Here is a 16,741-nt window from a genome sequence, read left to right as displayed (position 1 = left end):
ACTGTGTCAGCCTTCTCTCTGATCTCCCTTCCTCCTCTCTCGCCCCACTCCAGTCTATTCTTCACTCCGCTGCCCGGCTCATCTTCCTGCAGAAACGATCTGGGCATGTCACTCCCCTTCTTAAACAACTCCAGTGGTTGCCTATCAACCTCCACTCCAAACAAAAACTCGTCACTCTAGGCTTCAAGGCTCTACATCACCTTGCCCCTTCCTACCTCTCCTCCCTTCTCTCTTTCTACCGCCCACCCTGCACGCTCCGCTCCTCTGCTGCCCACCTCCTCACCGTCCCTCAGTCTCGCCCATCCCGCCGTCGACCCCCGGGCCACGTCCTCCCGCGGTCCTGGAACGCCCTCCCTCCTCACCTCTGCCAAACTGATTCTCTTCCCCTCTTCAAAACCCTACTTAAAACTCACCTCCTCCAAGAGGCCTTCCCAGACTGAGCTCCTCTTCTCCCTCTACTCCCTCTACCGCCCCCCCTTCACCTCTCCGCAGCTTAACCCTCTTTTCCCCCCATTTCCCTCTGCTCCTCCTCCTCTCCCTTCCCATCCCCTCAGCACTGTACTCATCCGCTCAACTGTATATATTTATTACCCTATTTATTTTGTTAATGAAATGTACATTGCCTTGATTCTATTTAGTTGTCATTGTTTTTACAAGATGTTTTTTCCCTTGACTCTTTTTATTGCCATTGTTCTTGTCTGTCCATCTCCCCCAATTAGACCGTAAGCCCGTCAAAGGGCAGGGACTGTATCTGTTGCCGACTTGTTCATTCCAAGTGCTTAGTACAGTGCTCTGCACATAGTAAGCGCTCAATAAATACTATTGAATGAATTCTTCCCCAGAGATTAGTACAGTGCTTTGCATGCAGTCAGCAATCAACAAATATCACTGAATAAATTAACTTCTACTCCATTTCTAGCCAGGGGCAAGATGGGCACAATCCTGAAAGTACAGTTCATCGGGGCCCTGATATCTGGGATTGCAAGTTTCAAACGGTTGGGGTTTTTTGACTGTCTACTGTATAAGGCAACATTGCAACGGCCAGAATCTTAGTAATAGCATTGATCATGGCATTTTTTCTGCCTAAAATCACAAAGTTGACTGAAATACCCCCAGTATTCTAGCAGCTAAAGAATTCTGGATTGACTATTAACCCATTCACTCAGTTATGTCCCAATCTGGCTTCCAAGCAACGACATTAACACAGCTAAACCAACAAGGTCAATTTTGAAAGACTCTAACAAAACAGGTTCTTCTTCTTTACTGCTTAATTGGAAAGTTCATAAATCTCAACCAAAATTGTAGCATGCTAACAAAAATAGATGTGACTTTAAATCTTTAGTCATCACTGCCTGTGAAGATATTATTGAGTTCTTTACTGGAAAGCCTGACTGCTTCAATAATACTGGAAGATCCAAGAACTGACCTGGCCTCGAGTGCAAAAGCTCTTATGCCCAGCAAATTGCCATTGGTTCCAAACAAAAAGAGATAAATAATCAAGTCCAGAGCCAAAGGAAAGCTCACAGAAAAGAAAAATAAGTAGTAGAAAGGCAAGGCAAAGCAAAGCTAATTTAACATCTCGTTGACATTCGCACAATACCCTTGGTTTCTTCGGTACTACTAAAGCCTTCTGTGGACTGTGCACCCAAAGCCCATCTCTCTTGTGATTGAAGGTTGGAGCAAATTGGCTCAAAGAAAGAAAAAGCCACTAATGCCTGTTAAGAGGGGCAATTTGACGATTATTTGGCAATCAGGACTTGGTTGTGGACAATAATGTACTTAACCCTTTCTGCAATGCTCAGTCGGAGTGATCTTGGAATGTTACTAACGCTTTATGAGAGGCAATCAAACATGGCAAGGCACCAGGAGCATATAATTTCTGCTGAAATCTTGAAAAAGGGGAGGTGAGGGAGAGAGGAGAAAATAATTTATAGCCTTACATTAGCTCCCATGGCTCCAACTACCACCTCTATGCAGATGATACCCAAATCTACATCTCCAGCCCTGATCTCTCTCTCTCTCTCTGCAGTCTTACATTTCCTCTTGCCTTCAAAACATCTCTACTTGGATATCCTCCTGTCACTTCAAGCTTAACATGTCCAAAACAGAACTCCTTATCTTCCCACCCAAACGCTACCCTTCCCCTGACTTTCCCATCACTGTAGACAACACCACCATCCTTCCTGTCTCACGAGCCCGTAACCTTGGCGTTATCCAAGCAGCGTGGCTCAGTGGAAAGAGCACGGGCTTTGGAGTCAGAGGTCATGAGTTCGAATCCCATCTCTGCCACTTGTCAGCTATGTGACTGTGGGCAAGTCCCTTCACTTCTCTGTGCCTCAGTTACCTCATCTGTAAAATGGGGATTAAGACTGTGAGCCCCAAGTGGGACATCCTGATTCCCCTGTGTCTACCCCAGTGCTTAGAACAGTGCTCAGCACATAGTAAGCGCTTAACAAACACCAATATTATTATTATTATTATTATTATTATCCTTGACTCCTCTCTCTCATTTAACCCACCTATTCAATCGATCACTAAATCCTGTCGGTCCTACCTTCACAACACCACTAAAATCCACCCTTTCCTCTCCATCCGAACTGTTATCACATTAATACAACTCACTCATCCTATCCTACCTGGATTACTGCATCAGCCTCCTTGCTGACCTCCCCGTGCTCCTGCCTTTCCCCACTCCAGTCCATACTCACTCTGCTGCCCGGATCATTTTTCTACAAAAACGTTCAGGACAGGTTGCCCCACTCCTCGAAAAACTCCACTGGTTGCCCATCTACCTCCACATCAAGCAAAAACTCACTATTGGCTTTAAAGAATTCAATCATTTTGCTCCCTCCTACCTCACCTTGCTACTCTCTTACTCTAACCCAGTCTTCACACTTCGCTTCTCTAATGCTAACCTTCTCACTGTGCCACCATCTCGCCTATCTCACCGCCGACCCCTCGCCCATCTCACCGTCGACCCCTCGCCCACGTCCTGCCTCTGGCCTGGAACGTCTTCCAACGCCCTCCCTCCTCAATTCCAACAGGCAATTACTCTCCCACCCTTTAAGGCCTTATTGAAGGCCAGGAGGCCTTCCCTGACTAAACTCCCCCTTTCCTCTTCTCCCACTCCCTTCTGCTTCACTCTCACTTGTTCCCTTTGTTCTTCCCCCCTCCCAGCCCTACAGTACTTATGTACATATCCATCATTTATTTCTTTATATTAATTCTGCCTCCCCCCATCTAGGCTGTAAGCTCACCGTGGTCAGGGACTGGGTCTGTTTATTGTTATATTGTACTCTCCCAAACGCTTAGTATAGTGCTTTGCACACAGTAAGTGCTCAATAAATATGACTGAATGACTGAATGAATGAAATCCCAAAGGAGAAACCATAGACTAAGCTGGAGGAACTTTCTGGACTACTGCTTTACTTAATATCTCTGAAGATAACTTTTCAGGAAAATCTCTTTAACTGATTTCTCCAACTTGCTGGGGAGCTCAAAGTGGGATGGGGGCGAAGCTGAAAAGTAAAAAAGATAGAGAGCCAATGAGAAAAAGGACAGATGGAGACACAGCAGCAGCAAATGAGAGGAAACTGTGATGACGACTCAGTCTTCTCCATTGCTTCCCTGTCAATCTTAGGCTGTGAGCCCCAAGTGGGATAGAGACTGTGTCCAACCTGAGTATCTTGTATCTACCCCAGTGCTTAGTACAGTGCTTGGCACATAATAAGTGCTTAACACATTCCATAAAAAATTGTATTATTGAGCACCTACTGTGCACAGAGCACTGTACTAAGCACTTTGGAGAGGATGATAGGATTAATGTATATGTGTCCTCAGGTAGTTTACAATTTGCATGGGGGATAAGCCTTGAAATATATTACAGAGAGGAGGAAGCAATAGAGTATGAGATATGCGAATAAGTGCGACAAGGGGTTTCGAGTGCTCAAGTGCTTAGGTGTGGAATAGGAGTGCTGAAGAGGCAACTAAGGGGACATTAGAAAATAATCGGGGAGAGCTGTGGTTTGTTGGATATGCAGGGGATGGGAGTTTCAGGTAGTGGGGAGGCTATGAGCTCTAGACTGGAAGCTCGTTGTGGGCAGGGACTGTGTCTATTGTTGTACTGTTGTCTCCCAAGCGCTTAGCACAGTGCTCTGCACACTGTAAGCGCTCAATGAATACTTAAGATCGAATGAATGAATGAATACAAACAAGAGGTCAGTGAAGGGAAAGATGAGAACGAGGTCCAGGGAGTAGGTTAATTCAAGTGGGGTGAAGAATGCAAGCTGGTGTGTAGTCGAAGAAGAGAGTGGATAAGTAGGAAAGAGAGAGCCGATCATTTCTGCTTGACGTGGAGAAGAATGTGTGGAGGGTTTTGAGGAATAGAGGGACACGAGCAGGATGGTTAAGAAAAATAATCCCGGCAGCAGAGTGAAGTACGGACTGGAGAGAAGAGAGAGTGAAGGCAGGGAGGTCAAATAAGCAGGAGGAAGCAAGTGGTTAAGTCAGGCTATGACAAGTGCCTGGACCAGCATGGTAGCCACCTCTATGTAGCCTGGGCACTCAGCTCTGCACCCTTTAAGCACTTGATATTCACCCCACCTTCGGCCCCACAGCATCTATGTACATACCCTGACAATCTGCCAGGTCCCTATCTGTAATTTATTTTCATTAATTCAATCATATTTATTGAGCACCTACTGTGTGCAAAGCGCTGTTTTAATGCCTGTCTCCCCTTCTAGACTGTAACCTCCTTGGGAGCAGGGATCATGTCTACCACTCTATTATGTTGTACTTTCCCAAGTGCTTAGTACAATGCTCTGCACCCAGTAAGCGCTCAGTAATTGCCACTGATTGATGGACTGATTGAGCAGATACTGGAAATGTTGAGGAAGGAAAACTGACAAGGATTTGGCAACAAACCGAATATGTGAGTTGAAAGAAAGGAAGGAGTCAAGGATAATGCCAAAGTTATGGACCTGAGACATGGAGAGGCTGGGGCTATTGCCAACTGTGATGGAAAGTCAGGTGGTGGAGAGGACTTGGGACAGAAGATGAAGAGTTCTGTTTTGGACGTATTGAATTTGAGGGGTCGACAGGACATTCATGAAGAGGTGTCCTGGAGGCAGGAGGCAATGAGAGATTGCAGAAGAGAGAGGTCAGAGCCAGTGAGATAGATTTGGGAGTCATCTGCATGGAGGTGGTAGTTATATCTGTGGGAGTTAATACCATTCCACGAAAATGTGGATACCACTCTCCACTGGCCCCTTGGGACAGTATGTGAGCAGATCTGGATCTAAAACATCAAATCCCTCTGATGTTAAGGCAGAATTAACTGAGGTTGTGTTATCAAACCAAGACACTTCATTATGTTTCTTTTTATGTTGCACCATATGACAACCAATAAACTTTGACCTGGAACAGAGTTAAGTATAGAACAGATGGAAATCTGTTCAATCTCAGCTAAAACATTGAACACATGCAGATGATATTGAAGCATGAGATCACTCAGAAGCAGCTCTCTACGCAAGCAGAGCACACTAAAAAATGGGATTGAGACAACATCCAGAAGACTGAGATACCTCATCAAGTCTGGCCATTCAGATTCATGCTGAGATGCTGGACAAGTTGGAATGCCATTTCAGAGAAAACTGAAATTCAAAAGGTGCAAACCCAGCCTGAAGAAAGCAATAATTGAGAATTGCAGCACGAATTCTGAAACCAAATTTTCATAGCCAGGCCACTGAGATTCACCCCTTGCTGAACAGAACCGAGACTTTTGCAGCACACGGAAGGTACCTTTAGGTGTTGGAAACATACACGTAACACTGCCTGAAAAAGATCCTCCAAGGACAGCGAGAATCAAGACCCTGATTGTCCAAACCGGCTTTGCTGGACATATGATTGGGATTTCTGATTCCAGCTGCACTCCCAATTAAGCTGAAGGAGTCACTTATGAGCACGACAGAGAAAATGTTTTGTCTGCCTTATGAATCTGCTCAGATTAAAGTTTTAAGTCCATAACTAACACGGCAAATTAATTCGAGTATCTCGCAGCAGTCTCGCAACCCACTTAATTTTTCACCACTCACTTTCAAATGACAGATGCATGCTAACTTTAAACCTGTGCAACTAATCTTGAAAGTAGTTGATCATAAGGCAGGTCAATTTTCAAATCAGCATGAAACCACTTAGCTCAGCCAAAAAATGGCCTCAAACTGGAGTACTCCCTTGATGACGTTGGAACCACCGCAATAGAGGGCAGCATCCTGATTCACAAATTTTGAACCGTGTCTGCTTTAAAAGCATCTTCCATGCACTTTATAATATCGAGAAGTAGCGACCAGTGAAATTCTAGACAGTGCCAAAGAGATTTGACAGGGCAGACTGTAAGCTCCTCTAGGGTAGGGATCGCGTCTACAAACTCTATCAGATCATAGTCTCCCAAGGGCTTAGTACAGTGTCCTGCCCGCAGTAACTGTTGAATAAATATCACTGATCGATTATCCTTATCCAACATCTATAGGGTTGCCACCTTTTCCTAAGTGAAGTGCGTTTGTGTTTACACGGCAAATTCAGCAAAGACTGTGTATCTAACACTTGTTGATTAGGTTCGGTTCAATTCCATTTCTAGATAGAAGAGTTTCAGAATGAGAAACCAAGTTCATCTTTAAATTTCAGTCTGCTTTCAAGGTAAGATAGCAACTGTTTTCAAACACAATAGTCTCTAACTTTCCTCATCAAAGTAGGCTGCTTTTTAAACAAATCCTCCTTATTCAGTCTCAAAATGTCTTCTTCCTACATTCTCTCTTCTGGCTCTTCCTCCCCCTTCCCTGTCAATTAGAACCGTCCCTAAAGGACCAATTTGGAACAGTGTGGTACGGGAGAGATTAATAAAACAATGAGTGGATTTAAAACCCCAAGAACAATTTAATAGATGAAGGGCTGGATAAAGTGAATATGTAATAACTATATCATGGGTTTAGACTTTATCTGCCTCTAGAAAGGGCGGCTGTACTATTCATGAGTGATGAAACCACCCCCGTATCTCAGAAAGGTCAATTCTAGTAATCAGGCTAGAACAATGAAGTGGTTTCATAGAGAAAACAATTAAATGGATGGCATGATCCTGCTTCCATTTATACACAAAGGGAGAAGTGAGGCTGAATTAACTGTTTAAGAAACACCCTGGGGAAAAAAGCAACCGTCAAATGTATATTTTTGCTTTTGAAGACTCGCTGATTCAGAATTATATTACCATCGCTAAATAGAGAAGCAGCGTGGCCTAGTGGATAGAGTACAGTCCTGGGAGTCAGAAGGACCTGGGTTTTAATGCTGGCTTGCCACGTGTCAGTTCTGTGACCTTGTAACTTCTCTGTCTCTCAGATACCTCATCTGTAAAATGGGGACTAAGACTGTGAGCCCCACAAGGGACAAGGACTGTGTCCAACCTGATTAGCATGTATCCACTGCAGCGCTGTATTAGTAAGCACACACATAGTGCTTACTACGTATACACATGCATACATAGTAAGGGCTTAACAAATACCATTTAAAAAAAACGAAAAAGACAAAAACCTTGAGATTTTTTGAAAGCTTTGTATCAACTGGCATGCCAGATTTTGATCATGAGTCTGAAGTCAAACTCCTAACTCAAGCAGAAATTCCAAGTAACTGTTTAAACGACGGATTCAGTTCACAGGCAACACATATGAACCACCCAGTTCTCCTATAATGTGGTGGTTGTATTCCTGCAGAATACTGTATTCAAGGAAAACACACATGGTAGTACTCACCCCACGTTTGACGTCACGCATATGCACACAGCCATTTCTTCTGACACCGTGGTAAGCTGAAACATTACCATCAATATTATTTATTGAGTGCCTGTGTGCCGAGCACTGAACTAAGCACTTGGGAGAGTACAAAAGAGTTAGTAAAATGATTCCCGTCCCCAAGAAGCTTTCACACTCATTGTCAGAAGACCGTTCCCTAATTCTACTGTTGCGCTCGATCCAAAACACGTAGTGAAAACACATTTTCAGTCAGAACTGACAGCATTATAAATGCTACTACTTTTCCAGTATTATTGAAGTTGATCTCAGAGGATTTTTTTACCACATATAGAGACTTCAGTGATTCATTTGTTGTTTAGAATAGAATGAAAATAACTGTAAAATGCACCAGGTGTAGCATTATGACAACTTGAGCACGAACTCTGAAAAGAGCGATTGTGATAAATGTGCTACATTTGTTCTAATGATATTTTCAAAGACAAAAATCCCAACTTGAAATAAAGCCATCAGAAACAGCCGCAAACACTGCTCGATTCAGCTCTAATGATTCACCGCAGCCTTGTACAGAGACACACAGATCTCAGTTCTGAAGCTGGTCAATTTGCTCTGGCAAACAGCTGGCTGACTCACAACCCCCATTTTCTTTTCAGATGGTCTGGGTCAGATGTTATATCATCACCATCTGATAAAACACAGATTTAAATGGCAATCAGCAGAACATTATTTTAATCTGAAGTCCGTAGCCTGTCAGACATAAAAATAGTTAATAGACACTGTCCTACTCCCACAGTCACAGATCTCACGGACCACACCTTATGCTTGGAACGACCTCTCTCTTTCAGCTCACCAAAGTTTCCACACTCTGTCACTTAAAAAGACTCTCAAATCTACCTTGAAGCCATTCTAACTAGGAGAGGTAGACATTTTCCTTCATTCTGAACATTCAGCTCCCCTGGCTCTTCACTCTTCCACTACACAAATACAATGGCTCCGGGGGTTCTACAGAAATAATTCATTACTTTATTTGTTCAATATTGGATAGACTCATGTAAAATTGTGTGTAAACTGTATGTACCTAGAGGGCAGGGCCTGGGCTTGAGTCACTTTGTGGAGCACATATCAAGCATTACCCAAGCATGGGCATTCTGACCAGACAAGTAGTGCTCAAACAAAAATGGGTTTTGTTGTTGTTTTCACTCTTTTTCAAATAAAACACTCATCTTAAATCACACTCAAAGTCACCCTGCTTGGCACTATTACTAAAGTGCCAGCACCAAATCCTCAGAGAATGAGCTCTAAAATCTGACACAGTCTCTTCCACCCTTCTGGCCAGGTTAATGAATCTTGTTTTGGGGAGAGGAGGAAAGGTGAATGAGAGAGAGAGAGAGAGACTAGATGTGAATGGGTGCCCCTCCAGACCTGTGGAGCTAGTTAGACCAAAGAGAAGCAGCGTGGCCTAGTTGAAACAGCATGAGCCTAGAGTCAGAGGAGCTGGCTACTAATCCCTGCTCTTCTGTGTGACCGTGGGCAAGCCACTTAACTTCTTTGAGCCTCTTTTACTTCATCTGTGAAAAAGGAATTAAATCCTCCTCCCTTCAATTTAGACTGTGAGCCCCAAGTGGGACAGGGACTGTGTCCAATCTGATTATCTTGTAACTACTCCAGTGTGCTTAGTCCAGAGCCTGGTACATAGTAAGCTCTTAACAAGTACCAATAAAAAAAGAGAGAGAGAGAGAGAGAGAGAGAGATTGGGAAACAGGCATATCCATAATCCAGTCTTTTCCCATGATTTAAAAAGAACATGGTCATGAATAGGTTAATTCTAGTTAGCTCAACCCGAGGACCCCCACAAGCCAATTAGCTGGTTGTGGGCAGGAAATGTGTCTGTTTATTGTTGTATTGTACTCTCCCAAATGCTTAGTACAGTGCTCTGCACACGGTAAGCGCTCAATAAATATGAATGAATGAATTAATGAATTTGAGCATGCAGGAGCCAACTCCCTGCTTCTGTATCATCTCTGGAAGAATCTTCCCAAACTTAGGGACTTTGAGGGTCAACGGCTGCTTCCAGATATAAATGCAATCCGCCCCTCTAATTTTTTTAGAACTCAGTGTACACACTTCAGCTCTGGAGCCCAGCACTACGTCTTTAAATTAAGTCCTCCATCAGCCCATAGCCTTTACCAGTACCAAAGGAAGAGAAGATTCCCCTAGAGATTTTCAGACTCAGTGGTCACACCCCAACATTGAATTCTGGTGCCTTTAGCATCTATGCTCCTTGACCATCTTCTTTACTACTACTGCTAATAATAATAATAGTGGTCATTGTTAAGCACATACTGTGTACCAAGCACTGTGCTAAGGGCCAGGGTAGATAAAATATAATCAGATCAGACACCTTCCCTGCCCCCCATGGGGCTCACAGTCTAAGGAGGGAGTAGGAATCAATCCCCATTTTACAGGCCCAGAGTAGTTAAGTGACTTGCTGAAGGTCACAAAGCAGGCAAGGCGAGGAGCCAGGATTAGCACCCAAGTCCACTGACTCCCAGTCCTGTGCTCTTTCCACCAGACCATGCTGCTTCTCCATGGTAGTACTTTCACCCCCAGATTCCTAGCACCTTTCAAAAAATGTTAAAATATGTTACTACTTGTGTGCAGGCATGCATTCCTAACACCTTTCAAAAAAAATATCCCCAAAGGTGCTAGGAAGCTGGTGAGAGAGGAGCTGGAGACCCTTGAAAAACTAATTCATGGCCAGGCAAATGCACAGCATCTATAGAGGTTCTGTGAATTTCTACAAAGAACCTTTTCATGAGTGTCCTTATGATGTGCTTACTTATGCAGGTTTTTTAATGATATTTGTTAAGCACCTAGTATGTGCCAGGTACTGTCCTAAGTTCTGGGTAAATGCAAGTCTATCTGGCTGGAAACAGTCCCTGTCCCATATTCATTCATTCATCCATTCAATAGTACTTATTGAGCGCTTACTATGTGCAGAGCACTGTACTAAGAGCTTGGAATGTACAATTCGGCAACAGAGACAATCCCTGCCCATTGACAGGTTCACAGTCTAAACGGGGGAGACAGCAAAGCAAAACAGAACAAAACAAAACAAGACAACATCACCAAGATAAATAGGATCAAGGCGATATACACCTCATTAACAAAATAAGGGTAATAAATAATATATACAAATGAGCACAGTGCTGAGGGGAGGGGATGGGGGAAGAACAGTGGGTGGGAGGAGGAGAGGGGAGGGACACTGTTCTAAGCACTGGGGTAGATACAAGGTCAAGGCCATATGGGGTTCACAGTCTCAATCCCCATTTTACAAATGAGGTAACTGAGGCCCAGAGAAATGAAGTGACTTGCCCAAGATCACACAGCCAACACATGGTGGAAGTGGGATTAAAACCTAGGTCCTTCAGACTCCCAGGCCTAGACCACACTGCTTCTTGTTACATTTGATCTGTTGCTGGTGCCATGGTTTATGGCAAGAGACAAGTGACAGAGTGATATAGGGGAAGGTAAATGGGAGGTTGAATTTTTTTGTAATCCCTAAACATTCAATTTTTAAGAGATTAGTTGGAAATCTGGGGTAGTCTTGATACAGAGGCAACTTAATCAGGTCAAACCCTAACCCACACAACTTCCTTAGTAAAAATACTGCAAGCCTAATCTCCCCTGTACACCCCTGAGGGATTGTACACCCCTGAGGACAGGAAACATGTGCTTTCAGTCAAAGGTATTTATTGAGTGCTTACAATGTGCAGAGCACTGTACTAAGCAGTTGGGAGAGTATGACATAGAGTTGGTAGACACATTCCCTGCCCACAACGAGCTGACAGCCTATAGTCCAAATCCTTAGCACAGTGCTTTCTATGTGTTCAATAAATACTACCACTACTGATGATGATGATATAGAGTAAGTAGTAGAATTCAGGTTAGGAGGTCTTGTTAAGAGCCTTGCACAAATAATAATAATAATAATAATGTTAAGCACTTACTAAGCGCTGGGGTTGTTACAAGCAAATCAGGTTGGACACAGACCCTGTTCCACATGAGGTTCACAGTCTTAATACCCATTTTTAAAATGAGGGAACTGAGGCACAGAGAAGTTAAGTGACTCGCCCATGGTCACACAGCAGACACATGGCAGAGCCGGGATTAAAACCCAGGTCCTTCTGACTCCCAGGCCCGTGCTCTTAACCACATTGCTTCTCTTTTTGGGTTTGACCAAAAGGTCAGTAATTTTTTTAAAAGGTCTAGGCTAAGACCAAGTTCCAAAGTTTCCCTACACCTAAGTGAAAGCAGAAAACTTCACCCTGACCCCAGGGTGCCGGTGTACAGATGCAGCTGATCTAAAAGCAACTGGGAAGCAGCCTGGTTTAGTGGATAAAGCATGGGCCTGGGAATCAGAATGACCTGAACTCTAATCCCAGCTCTGCTACTTGTCTGCTGCATGACCTTGGGTAAGTCACTTAACTTCTCTGTGCCTCAGTTAGCTCATCAGTAAAATAGAGATTAAGAGTGTGAGCCGCATGTGGGACATGAACTGGGTCCAATCTGGTTACCTTGTATCTACCCCAGTGCTCAGTACAGAGCCTGACACATAGTGAGCGCTTAACAAATATAAAAAAAACCCCAAAACTAAAATGCACTGACCCTCAGGAAGCCCCCCTCCTGCCCAGGCCTCCCAGATGGCTCTAATTCCCCTGTTTGTCACTTGATTGTCCACAACCCCAAATTCTGACCCAGAGGTGGGGAAAGAGCAGGAGGTGGAGCCAGATTCTGAGACCCCCAACATGGAATAATAATGTTGGTATTTGTTAAGCGCTTACTATGTGCCGAGCACTGTTCTAAGCGCTGGGGTAGACACAGGGGAATCAGGATGTCCCACGTGGGGCTCACAGTTTTAATCCCCATTTTACAGATGAGGGAACTGAGGCACAGAGAAGTTAAGTGACTTGCCCACAGTCACACTGCTGACAAGTGGCAGAGCTGGGATTCAAACTCATGACCTCTGACTCCAAAGCCCATGCTCTTTCCACTGAGCCATGCTGCTACTCACAGAGAAGGGAGGGAAGAGGAAGGAAGGAGGACGAGGAACCCTCCCTAGGGTCTGAACGCAGGGACAGGCAAATATGGAAGGGAAGAGGGAAAATAATACTGGATCTAGCTGGAAAAAAATCACCTACTTCATCTAAGGCCTCTATTCCCTCCTAATCCTTCACAATCAATCAATCGTATTTACTGAGTGCTTACTATATGCAGAGCCCTGTATTAAGCGCTTGGGAGAGTATGATACAACAGAATTAGCAAACATGTTCCCTGCCCATAACGAACGACCTTTCAGCTGCCTTTGAGCTGTGAACCACCCCCAGTTCAGCAGCAGTGTGGTGGGCCTGGGAGTCAGAAGACCTGGGTTCTAATCCCAGGTCTGCCGCTTTTCTGCTGTGTGACTGTGGGCAAGTCACTTAACGTCTCCATGCCTCAACTCCCTCATTTGCAGAATGGAGATTTGACACTTGTTCTTCCTCCTACTTAGACTGTGAGCCCTATGTGGGAACTGATTGTCTACCCCAGCACTTGGCACATAGAAAGCACTTAACAAATACCGCAATTATTGTTATTATTTCCCCCTGGAAATATGATGATTTTGGCATTTAAGCCCTTACTATATGTCAAAAACTGTGCTAACCTCTGGCCTCTCAGCCTCAGTCTCTTTCGCAGACTTCTCCTCTGCCTCCCGCCCATCAACTGAGGGAATTCCTCAAGGCTCAGTTCTGGGTCCCCTTCTATTCTCCATCTATACCCATTCCCTTGGAGAACTCCTTCGCTCTCATGGCTTAAACTACCGTTTCTATATGGGTGTTTCTCAAATCTATCTCTCCAGCCCTGACCCCTCTTCTGCAATCTCACATTTCCTCCTGCCTTTAGGAGTCCTGCTGACACTTCAACCATAAGATGTCCCAAACTGAACCCCTCATCTTCCCTCTTAAACTGAGCCTTCTCCGTCTTACCCATCAGGATGACACCACTATTTTCCACCTTACAAGGTTGCCATTATCCTCGACTCAATTCTCTCGTTCGACCCAAATGTTCACTCTATCAAATCCTGTCAGTTCTGCCTTCACGGCACCTCCAAAATCCACCCTTTCCTCTCCATCCAAACTGCTACCATGCTGATTCAAGCATTTATCCTATCCTGCCTTGAATATTGCATCAGCCTCTCACTGACCTCCCTGCCTCATGTGTTTCCCCACTCCAGTCCACACTTCATTCGGCCGCCCAGATCATTTTTCTAAGAAAATGTTAAGTTCCTGTCTCCCACTCTTCAAGAACCTCCAGTGGTTGCCTAGCCACCTCCAACTCAAACAAACTCCTTACCATCGGTTTTAAAGCACTCAATCACTTCTCCCCCGCCTAACATACCTCGCTGATTTCCTACTACAACCCAGTCTGCACACTTCGCTCTTCTAATGCCAACCTATTCACCATACCTCCAACTCATCTATCTCACCGCCGACCTCTTGCCCATGATCTCCCTCTAGCTTGGAACTCCCACCCCCTTCTTATATGACAGACCACCACCCACCCCACTTTCAAAGCCTTAATTAAAATCACATCTCCCCCAAGAGGCCTACCTTGACTAAGTCCTCATTTCCATTACTCTCTCTCTCTCTCTCTCTTTCTCTCCTGTCATCTTTGCACTTTGATCTGTATACTCTAAGTACTTGGTCCTCACCCCACCTTTAGCCCCACAGCACTTATGTACATATCCATAATTTATTTTAATGTCTATCTCCCTTTCTAGACTGTAAGCTCCTCATGGACAGGGAATGTTTCTACCAACTCAACTGTACTGTATTCTCCCAAGTGCTTAGTACAGTCCTCTGCACACAGTAAGCACTCAATAAACAACACTGATCAACTGACTCTTGTTCTACCTCATGGCAAACTTGGGTCAAGCTAGGGCCTTAAAATTTAGGCCTGTACATGGGTCCATTAGGTATGATTCCTGATTCCACTATAGATGCATGGAGCCAGATCCTGCCAGAGAATAAACAACTCCCTAGGATTAAATTAGGCCCTGTGGGAGGCCATGGGATACCATTTAGAACAGTTCAGAAGTAATTTGCACTTCAGTGACTCCCTTAATCCTCAGTGAAATCTGACTAACCATGCAACTACACAATCCAATTAAGGATGCAATTACTTGAGTTTCACATTTATCGTGGTGTTTTCCCAGGCCCTGCCTGCATCAGAGAAATACTATACACAATGAAATATTTTTATTGGCAAAATGGAACAATCTGGATCTGGAATTCTGTTACCTAGGCAGCTCACTTGCCTACGATGCAATGATAAAGTAAAAATAAATTAAGACGGCCAGTAGTGTGTCCTTTGGGTAGCAGTCAGAGTGGGGTAACCATTGGGCAGTACAATTTACACTTCAACTCCAGCTCTACAGAACTATAACTCTCCCCAGTCTTTTATGTGGTTGTGAGTTGCCTTACTCAGTTTCTTTAGTTCTGTCAGTTTCAACTCTGTGGTGCACTCAACATAGAGGGCTAGAAAACATCACAAACACAGTCCTGGAAAGAAGTCAGTCCATCCGTACTGAAGCTCTGCTCACCTCAATAGTGTGCCACTGAGTGGGACACGTGTATGAAATGAATCGCAAGAGGATGTAAACTTCTCATGGGCAGGAAATGTGTCAACCAATCCTGTTATAGTGTAGTCTCCTAAGCGCTTAGTACAGTGCCCTGTGCACAGGAAGTGCTCAGTAAATACAGCTGATATTTTTTAATATGTGCCACGCACTGCATTAAGCATTGGGATAGATACAAGCTTAATCAGGTTGGACAGAGTCCACATCCCACATGGGGCTCACTGTCTCAATCCCCATTTTACAGATGAGGTAAATGAGGCACAGAGAAGTGAAGTGACTCACCCAAGGTCACAGAGCAGACAAGTGGTGGAGCCAGGATTAGAACCCAGGTCCTGCCGACTCCCAGGCCCATGCTCTATTCAGTAGGACATGTTGCTTTTCAAAACTGTTGCTGTATGGGAGCAGGGCAGGAATGTCGGGGGGGGGGGGGCGGGGGGGAGGGGAGGTATGGCTTTGGCAAGGATTTTTGCTGCTGCAGGAGCTTGGATGCCTGTGGCCGTGTGGGGAGGAGACGGGAATAAGAAGAAGGGTAACAGTTTAGGGGGAGGAATGCAGTTTCTGAGTGGGGAGAGCCGTAGTCCTCTCTTTATCCTTTTTATACAGATAGATAAAACCATAAAGAAGACAATGGTTAGGTAGTTATTAAACTAGATTTTATGAAGTGATATTTACAGTTTCATCAGTGTATATGTCAAACAGGTTTCATAACAAATTATTGCATGTAAGTAGTTGACATGTTGGAAAGCAATAGTTAATTATTGGAGTCACAAAGGCATTATTCTCCAGTGCTAATCCCTTGATTCTCCATTCTTAGAAGAATCCAGGCATCTTGGACACCCTAATTAGAAAAACTGGGCAACAAGCCTACTTGGCAATTAGTGTCTAAGAAAGGTGGGCAAAGTTTGGAAACTGTTCTCTGCTTTGGAGTAGTTTCCCCTTGTATCATTTAACATATACAAGTTCTGTAAAATTGGTATAAGGGAATCCCATGAAAATTATAAAACTGGAAAAAGGAAAAATATCCTGATAATCTTGCTTCTTCAAACCTATGAGTTATAGCTTCTAATTTTAGAATTTTAGATTTTCTAGTTAGCAGACACAGTCTCTTGCCACGGAATCATTTGTAAATGATTCCTTACTTTCTATTTGGGTGGAAGGCTAATGTAACAAAGCATTCACTGTCATGTATCTTACCTGTTTTTACCCTACGCTTGCTTTCTAGACTGTAAGGTATTAGAAGGTGCAATATAAGTTTGTTTGCTCTTCGTAG

At 44.1% G+C, this 16,741-nt stretch overlaps 1 protein-coding gene across 3 annotated transcripts in view; it reads right to left on the bottom strand.

The window, feature by feature from the left end:
* The window catches only part of PTPDC1 (protein tyrosine phosphatase domain containing 1), a 111,063-nt gene that overhangs the window by 70,671 nt on the left and 23,651 nt on the right, over positions 1-16,741 (bottom strand). Inside the window, exon 1 of one of the 3 annotated variants that reach the window (XM_007655402.3) lies at positions 7,797-7,847. The exons of the other annotated variants lie outside the window; for them this stretch is intronic. The gene's annotated coding sequence lies outside the window, so the exon portion shown is untranslated. Of the gene's footprint in view, positions 1-7,796; positions 7,848-16,741 lie in introns of those variants that run through there. 3 annotated transcript variants of the gene reach the window in all.

The sequence above is a fragment of the Ornithorhynchus anatinus genome, chromosome X1 (genome assembly GCF_004115215.2).
Source record: "Ornithorhynchus anatinus isolate Pmale09 chromosome X1, mOrnAna1.pri.v4, whole genome shotgun sequence".
Classification (NCBI taxonomy): domain Eukaryota; kingdom Metazoa; phylum Chordata; class Mammalia; order Monotremata; family Ornithorhynchidae; genus Ornithorhynchus; species Ornithorhynchus anatinus.
The sequence above is the reverse complement of the archived record's forward strand: the minus strand, read 5'-3'. Positions and strand labels throughout refer to the sequence as shown.